This window comes from Sus scrofa, chromosome 1 (assembly GCF_054392235.1).
Source record: "Sus scrofa isolate SSC_HxYL_T2T_F1_AM1 chromosome 1, Sscrofa_HxYL_maternal_Yorkshire_Landrace_v2.0, whole genome shotgun sequence".
Lineage (NCBI taxonomy): Eukaryota > Metazoa > Chordata > Mammalia > Artiodactyla > Suidae > Sus > Sus scrofa.
Window position 1 is genome coordinate 232,001,435 of NC_139383.1, and position 20,460 is coordinate 232,021,894.

Genomic DNA, 20,460 nt, shown 5'->3' on the forward strand with positions numbered 1-20,460 from the left:
CACTTCTCCGGAGGGAGTCACTTAACCTGTTTCTTAAGATCCATGATATAATAATCTGTGTGAATATAACTGTGTTTAAATATATGTATTTTATTCTGTAAAAAAAAATTAAAATTAAAGAAATTTGGCAAATGCATTAAAGGTATTTAGAGTGTTGCTTTTTTTTAAATTTACGCACACACACACATACACACAAGTAATTTCTAACCCATTCATCTCACTTCTAATAACATACATAAGGAAACAACATTCAAAAAAATCCCACAGATTTAGGCACAAATACATTCACTGTCCCACTACTGTAACAGCAACAAGTAAGAAACTTAAATTATTGTTAAACTATTATGCAGACATTAAACATGTTTATGAAGTCTCAGGAAGAACAGGAGTTTTAAATAATGCTCAGTTTCCACAATAAATACTGTGAAGCAGGATGTGTCCAGATTTTATCAACAGCATTAAGGAAATTATTTCTGCCTTTTATGATGATGAAAGTTCCTCTAACAGATTAACTTTCTAGTCAGAGTACCTCAGAGACTAGGTCTAGGTCACAGCTTAGGTTTCTAGGGACTTGAGTCCTGATTTCTTTCCACAACACAGTCTGTATACCCAGCTGGGCCCACTGGGTAAAAATGCAGCCACATAGTAAGACTCAGTTATCTCAAAACTGTTAACCATGATAGGAAAACAAGCCAAAGCTTCATATGCAGGGCATGCTAAGGACATCATATTTTCATAGTAGTGAAAATATGGTATAAATTTTTTATTAGTTTTTTATTTTTTCCATTATAGCTGGTTTACAGTATTCTGTCAACTTTCTACTATATAGCAAAGTAACCGAGTCACAGACACATATATACATTCTTTTTCTCACATTATCCTCCATCATGCTCCACCATAAGTGACTAGATATAGTTTCTAGGGCTACACAGCAGGATCTCATTGCTTATCCATTCCAAAGGCATCTACTGTACAAACTTTTTAAGTTAAGTCTAAGTTAACTCTACAGAGGTACATCTTTCCCATAAGTATATATGTGTATGCATTGTGTAAATATATGATGAATTCAATACATTCTGCAGAATAAGAATAGACCATACTCTAAGCACAAAACACCACAGAAATAAATAACAGGCATTTAAACAAAACCCCAGTACATGAGAAAAAAGAAACTATTCTCCTAAATAATTATTGTTTTGAAGATATAAAAATCCTGAAATGAGACTGTTTTGAAAATAACAGATGACTAAGGGTGAGAAGGACGTAGGATGAATAAAAACAGAAATCCTACATTTTGAATTTTATGGAATCTGTTCAAGGTCAGCAGAGAGGTAAGTGCAAGCCCTAAGTAATCAAAATAAGTGAATTACATTTATAAATGAGGGAAAACAACTCACTTGTCAAAAAAAATACAACAATTACTACAAGATACCTCAGCAACAATGAATGCATTAGACAACAGAAAAGGCAAAAATGATAAATCCAAGAGCATGTTTAAAAATCCCATCAAAGAGGTAAATCTCTTGTAAGTCTATATAAAAGTGATCACAATTAGAATTAATACTATGACACACTGAGGGGATATAGGGAAGACAATGACAAATAATACAGAGGTACAAAGATGTGCTTTTCAAAATGTGGTTGACACAGTGGAGGGGCACCAGGAGAACGGGCAGAGTGTCAAGCAGTTGCAAACAATGGGTGTCAGGCAGACTGAGATCTCTGCCTTAACAGGCTCCCAGCACCCCTCAGAGTGGAGTGGATCCAGAATGGAATGCCAGAGCTGGGTAAAGGAGCACTGGAACTATCCGTCCCACCCGCAGGGGCCAGGTCTGCAGGGAGACAGGCACTCACTGCCACTGGCAGTGGACAATGGGTCCCATTTTTTAAAGAAATCAATTGGGCAAAATGTATCAAGGGCCTTTTAAAGTGGTTAGTTTTAAAAATAAATGTTTCTAACTTTTGACCCTGTAATTTTGCTTCTAATAATACACACTAAGTAAATAATGTTTAAAAATAAGACAACCCACAGATTTAGGCACAAATACATTCACTGTCCCACTATTACAACAGCAAGAAGTCAGAAACTTAAATTATTATTAAATTATTATGCGGACTTTAACGTAGTCATGGTAATACTGTTAAGATGAGAAGATGCTTCATTTATAAAGTTAAGTGAAAATGGGAATGAAGCTGAAGAGATTACACAAAAATACATGTAAATGACTGGAAAGAAAATACATCAGCACTTTAATAGCGGTTGTTCTTGGTCGAAAATCAGTCTTGAGAAACTGATTTTTAAAACCTCTGAGGCGCAAATGTGGTGAGAATGAATAAGATAAGTGTATGTTAAAATGCTTACCATCATACCTGCATAGAGTTCATTAGAAATATAAGCTATCCTCACACAGGATTACCTTCTACCTCTCACCTGAGGAGACCATAACTTAGTCAAATTACTTCTGATTTTTGTTTTCCTGTCTGTAAAGTGGGAACAATCACATACCTGATAAGGGCACAAAGATTAAATGAAACAGAGAATATAAAGTACTAAACTAAAGCATTCAATAAATCTAAATACTCTTTCTCTCTTTTTGGAACACTATAAACTTTGCTCATGCTGGACCATTTTGAAACAATTTAAAAAATGAACTCCAAATTCTATAACACTTGGCCACTGAAAGTTAGAAAACATATGCAGGAACAGACTCAAGTGAGGAGGTCTGACTCTCACAAATTCAAGCACTGCTCCAGGTGTCGAACAAGCTTTAAAATGGGGCAGCACTCAACTGATGTTCTCCAAGGCAGGGACCAAGAATGCTGCTTTTCAAAAGAAAACATTCTCATGGATGTATAAATAGGTTTCACATTCCCAAACTCAGCTTGACTTACATGGCACTTCCAAACTAGGAAATGCTGCAAAATTTTCCTCATTGGCTCCAATCTAGGCAGAAGGGACTCAGAAGAAATGAGTTGTGTTCTGCAGGGAAAAAAACCTTTAAATCCCTACCTGCATGAGGCTGAATGGCAGGAATCATGAAACCATTCTTTCTCAATCCAAGAATTACAGGTTAAGTTTTAAAAATGGAGCTGCTGTCATTTTCTCCCCAGTAGTAACTAGACAGGAAAGGTGGATGGATGGATGGATGGATAGGTGGATAAGTGGGGAGGAACTTTACAGGACTAAATAATCTCCAGCTCTCTGGTTTACTTAAGTTACACAAACTTTGTCTAATATGTTTAGTGATCTTCAAAAGAATATAGGCATGGATTTGCAAAGGAAAAACAGAGAAAGTCAGATTTTGGTGTCTCTTTTAGAACATTAGACACTGTTAAGTAAGGGTGAGGCCAGTCCCCACCATAGCCTCATCAGGTCCTATTTCAGTGACACTATCCCCTTCACATGCCTTGCTGCCTGAGCAGCCACGTCTGTGCCAAGTGACTTTGTCTCCCACTTGCTCAAGCCATCTGTGGCAAACAGAGTGACTAAGAGAAGCCAAAAACAATTCCAGCAAAGAAAGTTAACCTAACATGACTAGGTGAACTAGCTAAAGGAGAGTGTGAATCTCAGGAATTTGAATTAAGCATAGAGAATAGGCAGATAACAGTGAGGACATATGCTGAAAAGACAGCAAAAAGTGGGAAGGGAACCATGAAAAGCCAGAGCTGGGTGCAAGCCCAGATCATGAGGGGGCCAAAAGCAGGAATGAGAAGAAATAAGAATACAGTATACATATTTATTTATTTATACTTATTTATTTTTAGGGCCACACCAGTGGCATATGGAAGTTCCCAGGCTAGGGGTTAAATCAGAGCTGTAGCTGCTGGCCTAGACCACAGCCACAGCAACAAAGGATCCCAGCAACACAGGATCCACAGCTCACAGCAACGCCAGATCCTTAACGCACTGAGCAAGGCCAGCGATTGAACCCATGTCCTCATGGATACTAGTCGGGTTTGTTATCCCTGAGCCCCAACAGAAACTCCTGAACTAGATATTAGTTAATATTAATATGAAGCCACCCTGGTTATCAACACATTTTAAAACACTGCCTTCCTTGGAGTTCCCGTCATGGCTCAGCAGAAACAAATCTGACTAGTATCCATGAGGATGCAGGTTAGATCCCTGGCCTCGCCCAGTGAGTTAAGGGTCCAAACTTACCTTGAGGCATGGTACAAGTCACAGATGAGGCTCGGATCTGGCATCACAATGGTTGTGGCATAGGCTGGTGGATACAGCTCCGATTTAACCCCTAGCTTGGGAACCTCCATGGGCTGTGGGTGTGGCCCTAAAAAGCCAAAAGAATAAAACAATTAAAAATACAAATAAACAGAACTCTGCCTTCCACCTTTCTTATTTTAACATTGCTATTATGTGTGTTTTATACCATCAGAATAAAACAATCTGAGCATATTTCCTCAATACAGGCATATATTAGTATATAATTGATAAATAAGAGTCTATTTGGAGGACATGTGCTCGAACTGTTTTGTATGAATAGAGAATTCTAGTCAAAAAAGTTTAAAGACTTCTACTCTGACAGAGAACATGCATATTTTATGACACAGAGTGTCAGAGATGAGAAGTCAGGATGCCAAGGAATGAGTAAAACTTAACACTTTGCCCTCTAGGAGCTTAGTAACCATGATATGTTAAGAGAACCTGTTACTTTCACCAGGTGTCCAACCAATACTTGTTTAGCACCTATGAGTACCCTGCACTAGACCAGGTGTTTTATATTACTTGTAGTGATCAAACAAGCCATGAGGGCTTGAAGTGATTTTGTGGGGTCAGGGTCCCTCAACTTTTCTGGGCCACCAACTAATTTGCGATTCCGATGGAAGAAAAAGTGAGGGGGGAGGGAGAACCTCTCCAAACAAAGCACACCTCAACAGATACTTCTGGATTCAGTTTCACTGACACTTCTTACCTAAAGCCCAAGGATTGGACACTGGTGGTCCTACTGCCTGTTTGAAAATATAGAAACATATGTACAATCATGTAATCCTAAAACGAAAGATTATATGTTTCAACAATGCAAAGCACTTATGAGGTTTATTCAAAGGCCTATCTTTTCAATAACATCACATTATTAGTGGCAATGAGAGCGGTCCCATCAGAAATAAAACAGCACGGTCATTCTCAAACACAATGCATGGAACTGACACAGACAGAATATCACTCCAGTTACACAATAGCTATTCAAAGCTCTCAATTAATGGACATTCACAGTTTAAGACTGAACACAATGCACAAAGAATAGAAACAGAGGTGAAGTTGCCACATTAGGGGCATGGATAACAGAAGTAGCTTCCTGGAGACTTCAGTGAGGGCTATATATAAAGCAAACAAAATTAATTTCTATTAATGGTCAGTAAATAAAAATAAATTCTGACAAAATATTTCAGCAGTTTGCTTGAAATGGTTCTATACAACAGAGCTATCCTTACAGGTTTTTTCATGTCTTCTCTTAAACAGCCAAAACAAAACAAAACAAGTGCCAGCTGAAATCCTTTTTCCATGAGATTAGAAGTCACCTGAAATAGTGGCATCTGGCTGACAGAATGATTTGAGAATCACTGGACCTCAGTTTTCCCATTTGTAAGACATGAATAACAGCATTTGTTCCAAAAAGATGAAGAGCAAATGTTTTCAAGGAAAAAAAATGTTGCTCTATGCCAGTTCAGCCTAATTCCACAAACACTGTCTTGTGTTCATTCAATAAAAATTTAGTGAGTCACAACTCTAAGCCAAACATTAAAAAGATGCAATATAGCAAACTCAGACCCCATTTCCTCCTTTTTTTTTTTTGTTTTGCTTTTTAGGGCCGCACCTGCAGCATATGGAGGTTCCCAGGCTAAGGGACGAATCTGAGCTGTATCTGCCAGCCTACACCATTGCCACAGCAATGAGGAATCCAAGCCAAGTCTGCGACCTACACCACAGCTCACAGCAATGCCCGATACCTAACCCACTGAGTGAGGCCAGGGATTGGACCTGCATCCTCATGGATACCAGTCGGGTTCCTTAATCACCGGGCCACAATGGGAACTCCTGACTCCATTTCTTCCTTGATGAAGTTACTAGCTCCATCATTCATTAGATTTAGGCTGAAAGTTCCTAATATGACAGTTAATATTTGTGTAGCTTTTCACAAATTATAAAGTACTATCCTATATATCATCTCATGTAATCTTCATACTAAAACTTTGAGAATTGATAATTAGTCATCTCATTTCTACAGGTTAAGAGACCAAGGCTTAAGACTTCAAATGGCTTACCACAGCAGTGAAGCTTGGAATCCACTGCCCTGATGCATCAATATACATACCACCCTTATCTCACTGAAGTTGGGTTTTGACAGGCACCACTGTGGGAGCTGGCAAGAGGAAGAGGGGTGGACCGCCATAGGATTCTCCTTTGCTGCACATATGTGGACTCCTGAAGGGTGGGGCACCACTTGCTCAGGCTACAGGAGACTGAGTGCTTCTGTGAGGGCTATGGATGGCTGGGCACCTCTTCTGGGGGCTAAGGGCAGCTGAAGGGCTATGCGCTACACAGTGCCTCTTGCATGACTTATAGGCGGCAGGGACAAACCACAGCAGTCAACTCAGAAACCAGAGGGAGGCGTAGGCTGCCACCACTAAGGGTCTGTGAGCACACTCCACCTGCAGCCCATCACAGAGGTGGGCTTTAAAAAAGAGGGCACTGCAACTGAGCACCACCCATTGTTGTTCCCACTCCCCTGGGAACACACACACACCCTGCTACTGCCACTGCCAAATGCTCCATGCAGCACCCACACATGCTTGATCACTGTCACTTCCCAGAATCCTACAACTAGGAGCAGCCTGTGCAGCACCTCCTGCACATGCTGAATTATTTTGAGCTCTCTATTAAGAACATGATCTAGAGCAGCTGTTTTGCCTGTTTCCCTCCTCCCAGAAACAAAGGTTACCTGGACCTAGTAGTGAGTAGAAGATGCAATTCACTTAGTTTGGAAAAGCCCAACTTATTAAGTTATAAAATAGTTAATTTGGAGTTCCTGTTGTAGCTCAGCAGGTTAAGAACCTGACTAGTAGCCACAAGGATGCAGGTTTGATCCCTGGCCTCGCTCCAGGGATTAAGGTTAAGGATCCAGTGTTGCCACAAGCTGAGGTGTAGGCTGCAGATGTGGCTGGGATTTGGCATTGTAAGCCACAGCCACTGCAGCTCCAATTCAACCCCTAGCCTGGGAACTTCCATATACCTCAGGTGCAACCCTAAAAAAAAGACCAAAAGAAAAGGTTAATTTGCCAACTGTTAATCAGACATGGGGTCTCAGGGCCCAGGTGCAGCTGGAGATATATCTTTCTTCATTGGCTGATTGCTAAAGTTCTTTTTGATTGCAGAAATCTACATTATTTTCCTTACATACTCTTAAAACTGAGTTTGCTACAATAGTATAACTGACACTATAAGACTCAAACATCACATCTTTACATAAAATCATCTGGTCCTTCATGGTATTTTGGAAGGGATCTTAGATCATGATCCAACATACAAGCCACTGCCAAAATCCCTTCTACAACATCTCTGACTTGGGGATAATCCAATTCTTTAATATGTCCAGTTCTACTGGTAAGACAACTTGGCAAAAAGTATCCAAAGCATTAAAAAAAAAAAAAAAAAAAAGGAGTTTCCTGGTGGCCTAGCAGTTAAGGATTCAGTGTTGTCGCAGCTATGGCTCATTTTGATCCCAGGCCTGGGAACTTCTGCGTGCTGCAGGCAAAGCCAAAAAAAGGGTAACTTTGACCCAGCTATCCCACTCCTGAGAATTTGTCCTACAGAAATAACCTGACAAGCGCACAGTGATGAGAATATCTCAAAGATGTTCATGGTAATGTTGGTGTTCACGATATTAAAAAACTGGAGACAATCAAAATGATTATCGGTAAACAACGGCTTAATAAAATAAGGGTGCATTCATACAATGGAATGCTATGCTGCCACTGGAAATATAATATAGATAGATAAATAAAACATGAAATGATATATATGCTGTATTCAGTGGAAAAAGTAATTACTAAATAGTACATATACAATACCCATTTTATATGTGTATACAAAGAAAAAATCTTGATTATCTATCCCAAACTTCTATTCTAAGAACCTAAATTGAGTCATTACAGATGCATGTTTTGTTTTTTTTTTGTTTTTGTTTTATCCTTTGTCCCAATTTTCCTACATGGACTGGGGATTTTTGTAAATAGAAGAAATAAAATTTCTTAGAAGGAAAAACATAAGTTCTAATTCTCCTTCCTGAAATTGAAAATTAACTTTGCTCTCCTTTCCAAACAAAAGCCCTCCAACTGTTCCTAGTAGGGCATAGTTTCTAGTCCATTTACCCCCCCCTCCCCGGTTTGCCCTCTCAAAATGTGGGGCTCAGAACTAAAAACAAGCCTTCAGAGGCAGCCTGATCAAGGCAGAGAACAAGAGGATAATTATCTCCTTTGTCCGGAGAACGGTGACATTAATGCCGTTGGCGATGGCCAACCATGTCAAAGGATTGGCTAAAACCTTAAATCTCTGTAACAAGAGCTGCTATTGATGCAGGTCTCTCCAATCCACAGGCACACAACTCCCCCCCACCCCACCCCCCTCCTAGGTATCAGGAAGTTGTATTCAGAAGCTTAGCGGTGTATTTCTTCATGCTGACTGTCCTCAGTTTTCAGGAGATTTTTGCTATCATCATTTCTGCAATTCCATTGGTTAACTTCCCTCCCAACACTGGAACAGACACAAATTTGATTCACCGTTCTTTATCAAAGATAATTTTCACAAATCCAAAACAGCGTATCATTTTGGAAGGGCTATTTAGACCACTGTATTTTATAATAATTTTAAATATTTTATAGTAAAACAAATATAGCTAAGTTAAAATATGAAATACAAAGTGGATTCATTTTTGTGCAAAGACAGGACACCAGAGAGGAGGAGCCCTTTCAAGGAAAAGAACTGAATTGGAAGGCTAGCCTACAAAATTAAAAAAATAACAAGTAAAACTTAAAGAGTTCTGGAAAATCATGAAACAGGGAACTAGCCAGAGAGAAAGCACCAAAGAGGCTAAGAACTTAGTTTGAGTAAGGAGAGTAAATAGATAAATGATCTAATTATCTTAATGGAACAAGGACATTAAATTTTTAAAACTCCCACTTTGGATCAATGGAGTAATGAAAAAAAAAACAGCTATTAAGAAGGAAAATCTGGGAGCTCCCATCGTGGCTCAGCAGAAACAAAATCTGACTAGTATCCAAGATGACGCAGGTTAGATCTCTGGCCTCACTCAGCAGATTAAGGATCGTGAGCTGTGGTATAGGTCACAGACGGGCTTGGATCTGGCGTTGCCTCAGCTGTGGTGTAAGCCAGTGGCCACAGCTTCGATTCCTGGGAATTTCCATATGCCACGAGTGTGGCCCTCAAAAGAAAAAGTCTGGAGTTTTCTTGTGGAACAGGGGGTTAACAATGCAGTGGTTTGGGTCACTGCTGTGGCAAGAGTTCAATCCCTGGCCCAGGAATTTCCAAATGTCGCTGGTGCGGCAAAAAACAAACAAACCAAAAAACATAGACATTGTTTCTCATTTATTTCACTTTCCAAACCTCAGTTTTATAAGTACCTTTTTATACGATGGGGCACCTTAACAATTATACTATTACTTTAAGATGATCTTGGGTTTATATTTTATCTCATCAGAGACCAAAATGAAATAAGAAGCCTAAAACACTATATAAGGTAAATTACACTGATGCAACTGATTATTTCTATCTCTTGGATTCTTATCCAGATCACTCAACATATTCAGAATCCTTACCTTATTTTTCTAGCAAAAAGAAAATGACTCTGGTTGTGTAATCTATGAGGATAACAGCTAATATTATAGATTACTAAACCAGGCACTTTGTAACCACATGAAGTTGGCAATATTATACCACAGATGTGGAAACTGAGACTTCATGATTAAGTCAAACTGTCAGGGTCACATTTACGAACTGACAGCACTGATAATCTAAAACAGGCCTGGCTGACCCTAGCTCAGACTCAACCCACACTCAATCAGAGAAGAGTACAATTAAGATACCAAGGTTCCCACCAGATGATTCCCTGGGAATAACTAAATGCATATTGAACTTCTCTTTGTGCAGCAGATATATACCTATAGGCACAAACAAGGGAATTTTCTATATTGGCAATATGAGTTCCTTAATTAAAAAATAAGAAAATTAAAAAAGATAAGCTAAGAAATAAATTCTAGTACATCTCAGTTTTTTATACATTCTCAGAAGTGGCCCCAAATTTCCCCTCCACCTTAAAATAAGATTTCCAAAAATGCCTCTGTAATCAGTTACAACTTTTTAGTTTCCTCCCCCAAACTAAGCCAAAAAAGACTCATAGAAAGAAGAAACAAAAACGGCAATGTACCCTCCCAACACTTTAAAGTAATATTTTAATTAGAATGGTAAGATTAAAAAGGAATTATAAGTATAGCTGAAAAAATTTAATGATTACTTTAAATATGACCAGTGATATCTGTCTACACACAAATTAATGATGTTGTTATAGCACCATGAAGGTTAAAAGTTTTGTTTTGTCTTTTTTTTAAAAGGGGTTGTCAGCATCATCATCACTAAAAGATAATTTTAGCATTTCAAAGGAATTTTTTCCTAATTGTATTTTGAGAAAGGCATCTTTGAAAAACATTTATTCACTGGGCACCTACAGATTCTGTTAAATCAAACATTTCATATTCCAGTACAAGTCTGGACGCATCAAATCTGAAAGAATTTCTTAAGGCTTTCTAAACCAGCCTATGTGATTTAATGTCCAACGAAAGAGAAATCTTAAAACTTTTGGGTTATTGCAGCTAATTCTCAGTCACTGCAAAGAAAGTTGAAATCCAGCGAAGCTTTTGGTACCAAAAAATACACCAGAGTAAGGACAATCCCCATAATATACAAATCAGAATATTTTACCTAATTGGTTTCTGAATCCTGATTTATGTTTATTCATTTGACTCATTTAATTTAGCAGCATGGGCAATTATGTCACACCAAGCCCAGTGGAAGAGCTCAGTCACTACAGAGGTCACAATGTGTGCATCTGGCACATCCACTTTATGTATCATCATGACATGGTATCAGGGGAGGAGGCGCAGATGACCTACTGTTTTCCCAATGATGAGGATGACTCCATGCAGCCACTGTACCATCCCTGACCCTGCTGGACATCACGACACCGTTCTGCTTTGGGTTGTGGATGTAGTCTGAGAATAGGAAATAGCCTTCTCAGGGGCGAGCTACTGGCCCACCTAATTTTATTAGCACTATCACTATCCCCAGACAGTGATGCTCAAAGGGTGGTACCCAGACCAGCACCATCAGCAGCATCACATGGGAACTTGCCAGAAATGTAAATCCTCAGACCAGTCTCAGACCTCTTGAGTCAGAAAGTTTGAGGGTGGGGACCAGCAATCTGAGTTTTAATACAGCCCTTTGGAGATTCAGAGGAGCATTAAAGTCTGAGAACCACTGCTACAAATGATATTTTTCAAGTGATCCATCATTCATTAGGATGGCCATTATATTTGATGTTAATGTCCATTTTACCCATTAAGAGTAATGTACTGATCTTCCAATATGCCTATAAAATAAATTCAAATAGAGGAAAGCTTTGACTTTACCAAAAGTTAAGGGTAAAAGTGATGAATGTGATATTTAGCAATTAGCTTCATTTGTCCTTATATGGTCTTTGGAACAAAATCCTTACAATAGGTTATAAGAAAATATTTCATTATATTGCTCAAATTTACTCAATACCCTGTTTTCCTCTGGTTCTCAGCATTTGAGATGACTCCCAACGACTGCCTAAATCAAACTTGACTCTGAAACCAGAAATGCATGGGGTTGCAGAGCAAGGACTCTGAGTGGGCCCAAGTTCATCTCAATCTTCACTTCCCATCTGGATGTTCTTGGAAAACTCAGTCACTTTAGGCCTCTTTTTCCACAAATGTAAAATCGAAATTACAACCTTCATCATAGGAAATTAGTGAGACTTAAAGATGTTTAAAGCATATTGCCTGGCACAAGAAGCTCTCAAAGCATGGTGGTAATTTCATTATTAGTTAAACAGAACTTTTCCATTTTAAATGTCTGAAATGCTTAAATCTCTATGAAAGTAGATGACGTAAACATATAAATCATTTTCTACAGTAAAGCACCTGACAAATGATTTTTTAAAGGTAAAAAAATTACATTTCTTTTTTTTATTTCCCAAAACATCTTTTTTCTACTTACTGCAACCACATTTCATTATTAACAAAGGATTCCATGATAAAAAAAAAAATAGCTCATTCTGCAATAAAAAGAGTATACAAAATATCTAACCACAAATATCCTGATCAAGAGAAAACATTTCACAATATTTTCTTTAAAGATCCCTAAGCTGTTACAGGGGTAAAAGCCAAGGCATAGTACAGACTTGAGCAGATTAGTCAAGAATGTGATTGGATGTATTAAAGAAATTACATTTTGGCAAGACTGAAGCAGAAGGTGGGCGAAATTCCAAGTTTCTGCTGGTTCATTCAAATGAGTACTCCCCTTCCTTTCTGCAACTGATAACTTAATATTAAATGCATTTTATATTAAAATTAAAAGAACAAAGAGCCATGTCAAAAGAAACGTTACCTAAGGATCTTTTAAATATGTTCTGGGATGACATGAGCATCATTACCAAGTACTATCTAACAAACAATGCCTTTATCTTTATACGAACTTGGGTTTGAGTCCTGGTTTGGCTGTTCACCAACTAACTGACCTTGGGCAAGTTCCTGAGCTTCCTATTTGATCTCTGTTCGTACTTCTGTTCTCTTTCTGTCCATTTTTCTACAGCAGTCAAAAGTCCTAATCTGTTCCTCAAGCAGACTAACTACCAACCCACCTCCCCCAACCTCACAGCCTGTGCATATGTTATTTCTACCTCAGAGCATCTACTCCCAATCTCTGCCCGGCCAGTTTCATTAGTAAGGAATGCCTTAACAGCCTAGGCCAGATTACATCCTCCCCTTAAATGCTCCCTTAACTTATTTTTTGTTAACCCTTGTCATAATTATAATTTCATTGCTCTTGTGTCATTTTCTACTTAATGTCAGCCTACCGCACTTGACTGCAAGCTCCAATCAAGTAGGGCTCATATTTGCTCACTGCTATAGTTCTAGCACCAAGCACTAGTGAGAATGTTCATTATAAATGTCTCTGGGCACTGTTGCAACAAGCCAGAGTGACCATCTAACTTGGTAAAGTTCAGGGGTAAACACACTTTTGGATCAGTTGGGGTTTCAGATATGCAATATTGCCAGATGAGAAAGTAAATTCTTTTAATATCTTCCTGGTTTCCAAAAACAGTATCAGGTAAAATATGAGAAACAACTTTGGACCTTCTGCATTTAAACAAAGCTAACTTCAAATTCAAAATGGAATTCTGGGACTGACACTTATTAAACCAAATAATCTGGAATACTTGATCTGGTACTAAATACCATCATGGGTAACGACTATATCTCCCATCTAGTCAATCTGAATAAAAGATGGACACAGGCAAATCTGTCTGTTTTCCTTTTGTCCCCACAGCCTGCCCTCATTCTTCTCCACTTATCTTTCTGCCTTTGTTGTACCAGGGCAAAGCCCTGGGGGAATACAAAGAATCCTCCTGGTCTCCTTATCACAATCTTGGTTATATGCAGCTATACATGTGGTACCAACCACTAACTACCACCCTCTTCATGCCAGGTTCATGTCTTTCCTTCAATTTTCCACTTTCCTCTCTGGCCCCTCATCCCTTCTCCAGCTTTCCTTTACTCTCTCCCATTCAACTTGCTCAAGATGTGAAACATGGTCATACAGCAAAAAAAAAAAAAAAAGGGGGGGGGTACAACTTAAAGACTTCGTGAAGTTACATTAATTTGGAGAAACTGCTAAACATATGGCAGAAGATTATTCTGTAGTGTGGAAAAAGAAGGGTTAAATAAAGTCAAAAGACAATTCAGGGAAAGAATGGGAAAAGAAAGTGGATAAAAGGGAATGGTGAGGGAGAAAGGACTACAGGGCCTTTTTATAATTAACTCCCAAAGACCTAGAGTTCACAGCCTGTATATCCTCTCAGGCTGCTAGCCACTGCCTCCCACCTCTGAGAAAATGTAATCCTATAAAGAGGTCCAGTGTACTTTCTGTCAGTGGTGGGTTTTGATTTTAATTTGTAAAATTAAAGTATAGTTGATTTACAGTGTTGTGCCAATTTCCCCTCTAGAGCTAATGACCCAGTCATTCATATATATATATATATATACATACATATATATATCTTCCATCATGTTCTATCATGAAAGATTGGATACAGTTCCCTACACAGTATAGTAGGACCTCATTGCTTATCCATCCTAAATGTTATAATTTGCATCTACCCACCCCAGACCCAGTGCTATTTTGAAAAAAGAGGGCTTATCTGTTCTTGCTACTCAGCCCAAAGGAATACACTGTTAAAGATCTGCAGTCAGGCTATGTACAGATATGGAGAGGAATGGGTGGCTTGCCCCATATTTTTAAACAATCAGTGTGTTTTGGTATAAAGACCCAATGGCTATCAAAAAACACACTTAAAGATGGGAGCTTCTCTTTAGGATCACAGTATCTAAAAGATACTACATATTACAACCTCAGAGAGAACATACCACAGATTGTCTATTTATTTATCTCACCTGCAATGTTTTTTTTTTTCCCCCAAATAGGAACTTGTTATTCTGAGCATCTGCATCCAATCCAGTGGTACTGCGACCACTGACACTCCAGACATGCCCACATCAGAGAGCAAGCCCTTGCTCTGAAAGGGCCCAGGGTTATTGTGGAGGGAAAAGAGCAAAGCCCACCAAGGTCGTTTTCCTGAGGGATCCTTCTGACCCCAGGACTTTTTGTGTGCAATCTCCCAACACCAATTAAGAATCACTCTGCCCTCTAGAAGTTATCAGAAGATGAAAGCAGTCCCAGGAAGAGCCCTGTTTGCTTCCTCCAGGCAGACAATAGGCAACCACCTGCTTGGGGATTTATTCACCAGCTTCCGAGTTCCTATGTCATGGAGTCACTGCCGCTTGTGCCCCAGAGGACAAGGAGAAGAAAGAAACAAAGGATCCAGGTGGCTGGAGAGAGGGAGGAGTCAAACCCCCACAAAGCAGTCTGGGGCCTGCGGAAGCCAGGTTGCTCCCTGTTTCAAGCTTTGTGCTGAGATAGCTATTTGAGGAAAAGGAAAAGGAAGGAGAAACACTCTTTTATTCTAAGGGAATGAGAAACTGCAAAACATGAAATACAGCCTGTCTTGAAATGGTGTGGAGCTTTCCTCTATCAGTTTAGTTCAATTCTTCCATGAATAACTTTCTGGCAATTTTCTTCACTAGTAAACTCAAATATTTTGAAATGAACTAAGTTGGCCATAGAATCAAACATGATTGGAGTTCCTGCTGTGGCATGTCGGAAATGAATCCGACTAGGAACCATGAGGTTGTGGGTTCGATCCCTGGCCTCGCTCAATGGGTTAAGGATCTGGCATTGCCATGACCTGTGGTATGGGTCACAGATGCAGCTCAGATCCTGTGTTGTTGTGGCTGTGGTGTGGGCCGACAGCTGTAGCTCTGATTAGACCCCTAGCCTGGGAACCTCCACATGCCGCAGGTGTGCCCTAAAAAGAAGAAAAAAAAACAAACCATGATCTTTGGGTACTCAGTGAAGCACTCTTTTCCCACAGGGCTGAGTCAGGGTGTTAGGAAAGTAAATGGCCTCTAGTCACACCCACCAGAGGAAGTTAGGTGATGGATCTTGCAGGAATAATAGGCCTGGAAGAAAAACTATCAAAGTAAGAGAGAAAAGAAATAAAATCAGAAGAAAAGATCAAGTGCCAAAAAAGGCCTTCTTCCCCTCTGCTTTTTTTGTGGAAGAAATATAAAATTAAAAAAAAAAAAAAAAAGAGTTGAAACTTCTTTGGAATTACTGGTGGAATTTAAATGAAAAAAATTAATTTTACACAATTAATTTATATAATCTCATCTATAACTTTATTCAATAGTTCTTTAACCAGACTATAAAATTCCTGCCATTTATACTTACTTCCCTCCTATTTTATATTTATTGCATCGACATAAAACAGCCATCATAAAACTTAAAAATCCTGACCAGAAAGAAAGTTTAAATTGAAATTTCAAAAGAAATTTTACCACTCTTAACATTTTAGTATATCCATTTGATTCAGTTTTTTAATGCAAATGTATATATATAAATACATATCAATTAGTGGGAGATGTTCGTTTATAAAAATTTCCCCATACTACACTTATTGGATTTTATTCACATAGGTCATGAATATCTGTTTGTTCAAATAAATAGATTTGTTTGCATTTTCTTTTCAAACATCCTTGGCAAATACTTTGCTATTTTTTGTTAAGGTAGTCCTAGAAAGCAAACAAGGGCATCTAAACATGCTGCTAAGGGTTTAATAGCCTTGGAAGTATCAAGTTCGTCTGCAGCAATCACAAAATCAGGGATCCACTATGTATCATTGACAAAGCTTTAGAAAGCCCTCATTAGTTAATAACTGAATTAAACTGAAAAGGAGCTGGGATTCTTCCCTAGAGAATCTTCTGCTGATTGCCTGAAGTGAAAGAAAAAACTTGAATAATCATTTTCACCAAGACTTGCAATATGGTAGAAAGACTGCTAAATATTATGAAGGTGTAATTAATTACTTTCCCTTAATTATTTATCCATAAATAAGTCATCCATAGTCTTTCCTTTATCAAAACCCCAATGGCATTTTTCATAGAACTAGAACAAATAGCACTAAAATTTTTAAGAAAACACAAAAGACCCCAAATAGCTAAAACAATCTTAAGAAAGCACAACAAAGCTGGAAAGAAACACATGCCTTGGTTTCAAACTATACTGCAAAGCTACAGTGATCAAAACAGTATGGTGCGGCCACAGAAACAGACACAAAGATCAACGGAACAGAATAGAAAGCCCAGAAATGAGCTCATTCTTATATAAGCAATTAATATATGACAAAGGAGTCAAGAACATACAGTGGAGAAAAGACAGTCTCTTCAATGAAGGCTGTTGGGAAAACTAGACAGTTTGCCAAAGAATCAAACTGGACTACTATATCATACCATATACAAAAACAAGCTCAAAACAGATTAAAGACTTAAATGTAAGACCTGAAGCCATAAAATTTGTAGAAGAAAACATAGGCTGTATGCTCTTTGAAATGGATCTTAGCAACATTTGTTTGGATATGTCTCCTCGGGTAAGGGAAACAAAAGCAAAAATAAACAAATGGAACTTCATGAAACTAAAAAGCTTTTGCACAGCAAAGGAAATTATCAATAAAACAAAAAAAGCCACCTGAATGGGAAAAGATATTGCAAAGGATATATACCTAACAAGAGGTTAATATCCAAAATACACAATGAACTTGTACAACCTGACATACCAAAAAAAAAAAAAAAAGCCAATTAAAAAATGGGCAGAGGACCTTAATATTTTCCAAAGAAAACATACAGATGGCCAAAAGGCATGTGAAAAGATGCTCAACATCACTAATCATCAGTGGAATGCAAATCAAAACCACACCTGTCAGAATGGCTGTTACCAAAAAAAAACAACAAATAATAATGTTGGTGAAGATTTGGAGAAAGAGGAACCCTTGTGCATTGTTAGTGGAAATGCAAACTGCTGCAGTGAAAACAGTATGGAGGTTCCTCAAAAATTTAAAAACAGAACTACCATATGATTCAGCAATAAATTGTGTATTTATTCAAAGAAAACAAAAACACTAATTAGAAAAGATATGTGCACCCCTATGTTCACTGCAGCATTATTAACAATAGCCAAGATATGGAAGCAACCTAAGTGCCCATCAATGGATGAATAGATAAAGAAAGGAGATGTGGTGCATATGTATATATGTGTGTGTATATATATGTATAGGAATATTGCTCAGCCATAAAAAAAGGAATGAAATCTTTCCATTTGCAACAACATGGAGGGACCTAGAGGGTATTATGCTAATTGAAATTTAAATCAAAGAAAGACAATTATTTATTATTTCACTTAAGTGTGGTATCTAAAAAACAAATGAACAAATATAACTAAACACAAATAGTCACAGATACAGAGAACAAACATGTGGTTGCCAGAGGGAGGGTGGAATGGGAGATTAAAATGTACAAGCTTTCAGATACAAAATAAATGAGTCACAGGTATAAAATGTACAGTATGGAGAGTATAGTCAATAATTGTGTGATGTTGTAATATAGTAAGAGACAACTAGACTTATGGTGATCATTTTGAAAAGTATAGAATATCAAATCACTATGTTGTGTCCCAGGAACTAGCATAGTGATGTAGGTCAATTATACCTCAAAATAAAACAAATTCATAAGAAATCAGATTTGAGGAAATATTCTTTCCTCAAGGAATTATCATAATTATCATAAAGAATTTTTAGTACAGTTAATAAAAGAAATTTAGCCAAAACTAAGACACATGAGAAACAGTTTTCTCAACTATACGTAACCACATGCTATTGCAATTATAAAGACAGATTATGAATCTAACATTAGGGAAAACTTTAAAAGCAAGATTAATGTTTATCAGTATTTTCTATAGTCCTGACTAGGGAAAAGTTTTTTAATGTGATCTCAAACTGTCTTAACTACATGATCAAAGAGTTTACCACAGTGGAAATAAGATTTTATACCAATATTCTTTATTTTTTTATTTATTTTATTTTATTTTTTATACCAATATTCTTTAGCCTAAAACTTTCTATGTCCTGCCCACTACCACCTTCCCTTTCATAGCATGGACTGGTCCACTACAGAAATTTAAAAGCTACGGTGTGTTTTACCACAGTGTGATATTCTACACTGAGTTAAGCTATACATACAGATACATAAAAGGCATGGTTATACCATTTGTATAATGGCGCTCACCATGCAGGAAGAGAATTCTTATCATAAGCCTTATCTTTTAAAATTACATTAAAAAAATCAATGTAATAAGAAGGGGCCTAAAATACACCTCTACATACAATAATTAATTCAGAAACAACATGCCCACAACCAAGGCATATCTTACATTCAACATAACGAGCAGCTCATTTTAATCCACCTCTGCTGCCACCATTTTCAAATTAAGATGCTTCCTGTTCTTAATCCATACATTCTTACTGCTTTGCATACTCTTTGCCAAAACTTAGTATTAAGCTTGTTTTCATTCTTTTGAAGCCTTTAGATTTACCCATAGCTGCAGGATAAAATATTCCTGAAGACTGAAAAAGCAACTTAACCTGTCAAACTTACCCAGGACCCTCCAAGGCTTTTCTGTGAACTTAAGTGCTTTCCCACTGACAACATGTTACAGTAGATTTTCTTGTTCATTGGACCCAGGACACTGTCAGCCTCACGTTAGAAGGGTTCGCGATATTTAGCCAGCAAACTTTTGTACTGTGTAACATACAGATTATCAAATTCGCAGCCTGCATGCCTGAGGGATTCTCATGCTGCAATGTGAGAAGGCTGAAAAAGGACACCAAGAAGAGAGAGCTGCTAATTAATTCTTCCCCTCCTCATCAGCCCCAAATGTTTCAAACAAGTGATCTGGGAACATAGTTTTGACACTGTCAAGATAATGACTTGATTTGTTCCCAAAATGCTGGGAGAGCTGCTGCAACCCTATCTGGTGAGAACACTTTGTTCTCTCTTCTTCCCAAAGCCAGAGCAAGGCTTGCTTTTAAAGACAAGAAATACTTCCTGTCTTTTTTCCAAGCCTAACAGTCAAAAGGCTGACTGACTGTGCATTAAAACCTTATCAACCTGACACTGAATTATGGCCTCCATGAGATTAGCCAAAGCAATATCCGTCTCTGGGTTTTCAAAACACAATTTCCTGACCAATGGTATTAAAATTCAGATATCTTACAATGTGCCCAAGAAAGAGAAATTAGGACACAAGGTTACCTTGCTCTAGAGTATTTATTGTGGGGTGGGGTGGGTAGTGAAAATGGCTACAAAAGAACAAACAAGTGAAAAGCTACAACCTGCTGAATAAGAATTATAAAGCGGAGAGGCAGGGAGGCCAGATGGAAACTGCCCCAAATGAGACTGTATTAAAGTGTATATGGAATGTTCTCAGTTACCACCCTCCCACATCCTTCCCCTCCTTTTCACAGACAAAGAGCAACACCCAAGTTTTTCAACCTCTGCACAACTGACATGTGGTGTGGACTGTCCTGTGCATTGCAGGGTATTGAGCAGCTACTCTGGCCTCCTCCCACTAGATGATAGTGGCATCCACCCTCCCTGGCTCAGTTGTAACAATCACAA

At 38.2% G+C, this 20,460-nt stretch overlaps 1 protein-coding gene across 36 annotated transcripts in view; it reads right to left on the bottom strand.

Moving 5' to 3' along the window:
• Positions 1-20,460, bottom strand: part of KANK1 (KN motif and ankyrin repeat domains 1) — a 204,038-nt gene that overhangs the window by 146,330 nt on the left and 37,248 nt on the right. For 7 of the 36 annotated variants that reach the window (XM_084987171.1, XM_021064463.2, XM_021064415.2 and 4 more), the window contains one exon: positions 1,292-1,344. The exons of 22 other annotated variants lie outside the window; for them this stretch is intronic. The gene's annotated coding sequence lies outside the window, so the exon portion shown is untranslated. Of the gene's footprint in view, positions 1-1,291; positions 1,345-19,437; positions 19,723-20,460 lie in introns of those variants that run through there. 7 more of the 36 variants (XM_084987179.1, XM_021064471.2, XM_021064436.2 and 4 more) reach the window with 5 other exon arrangements.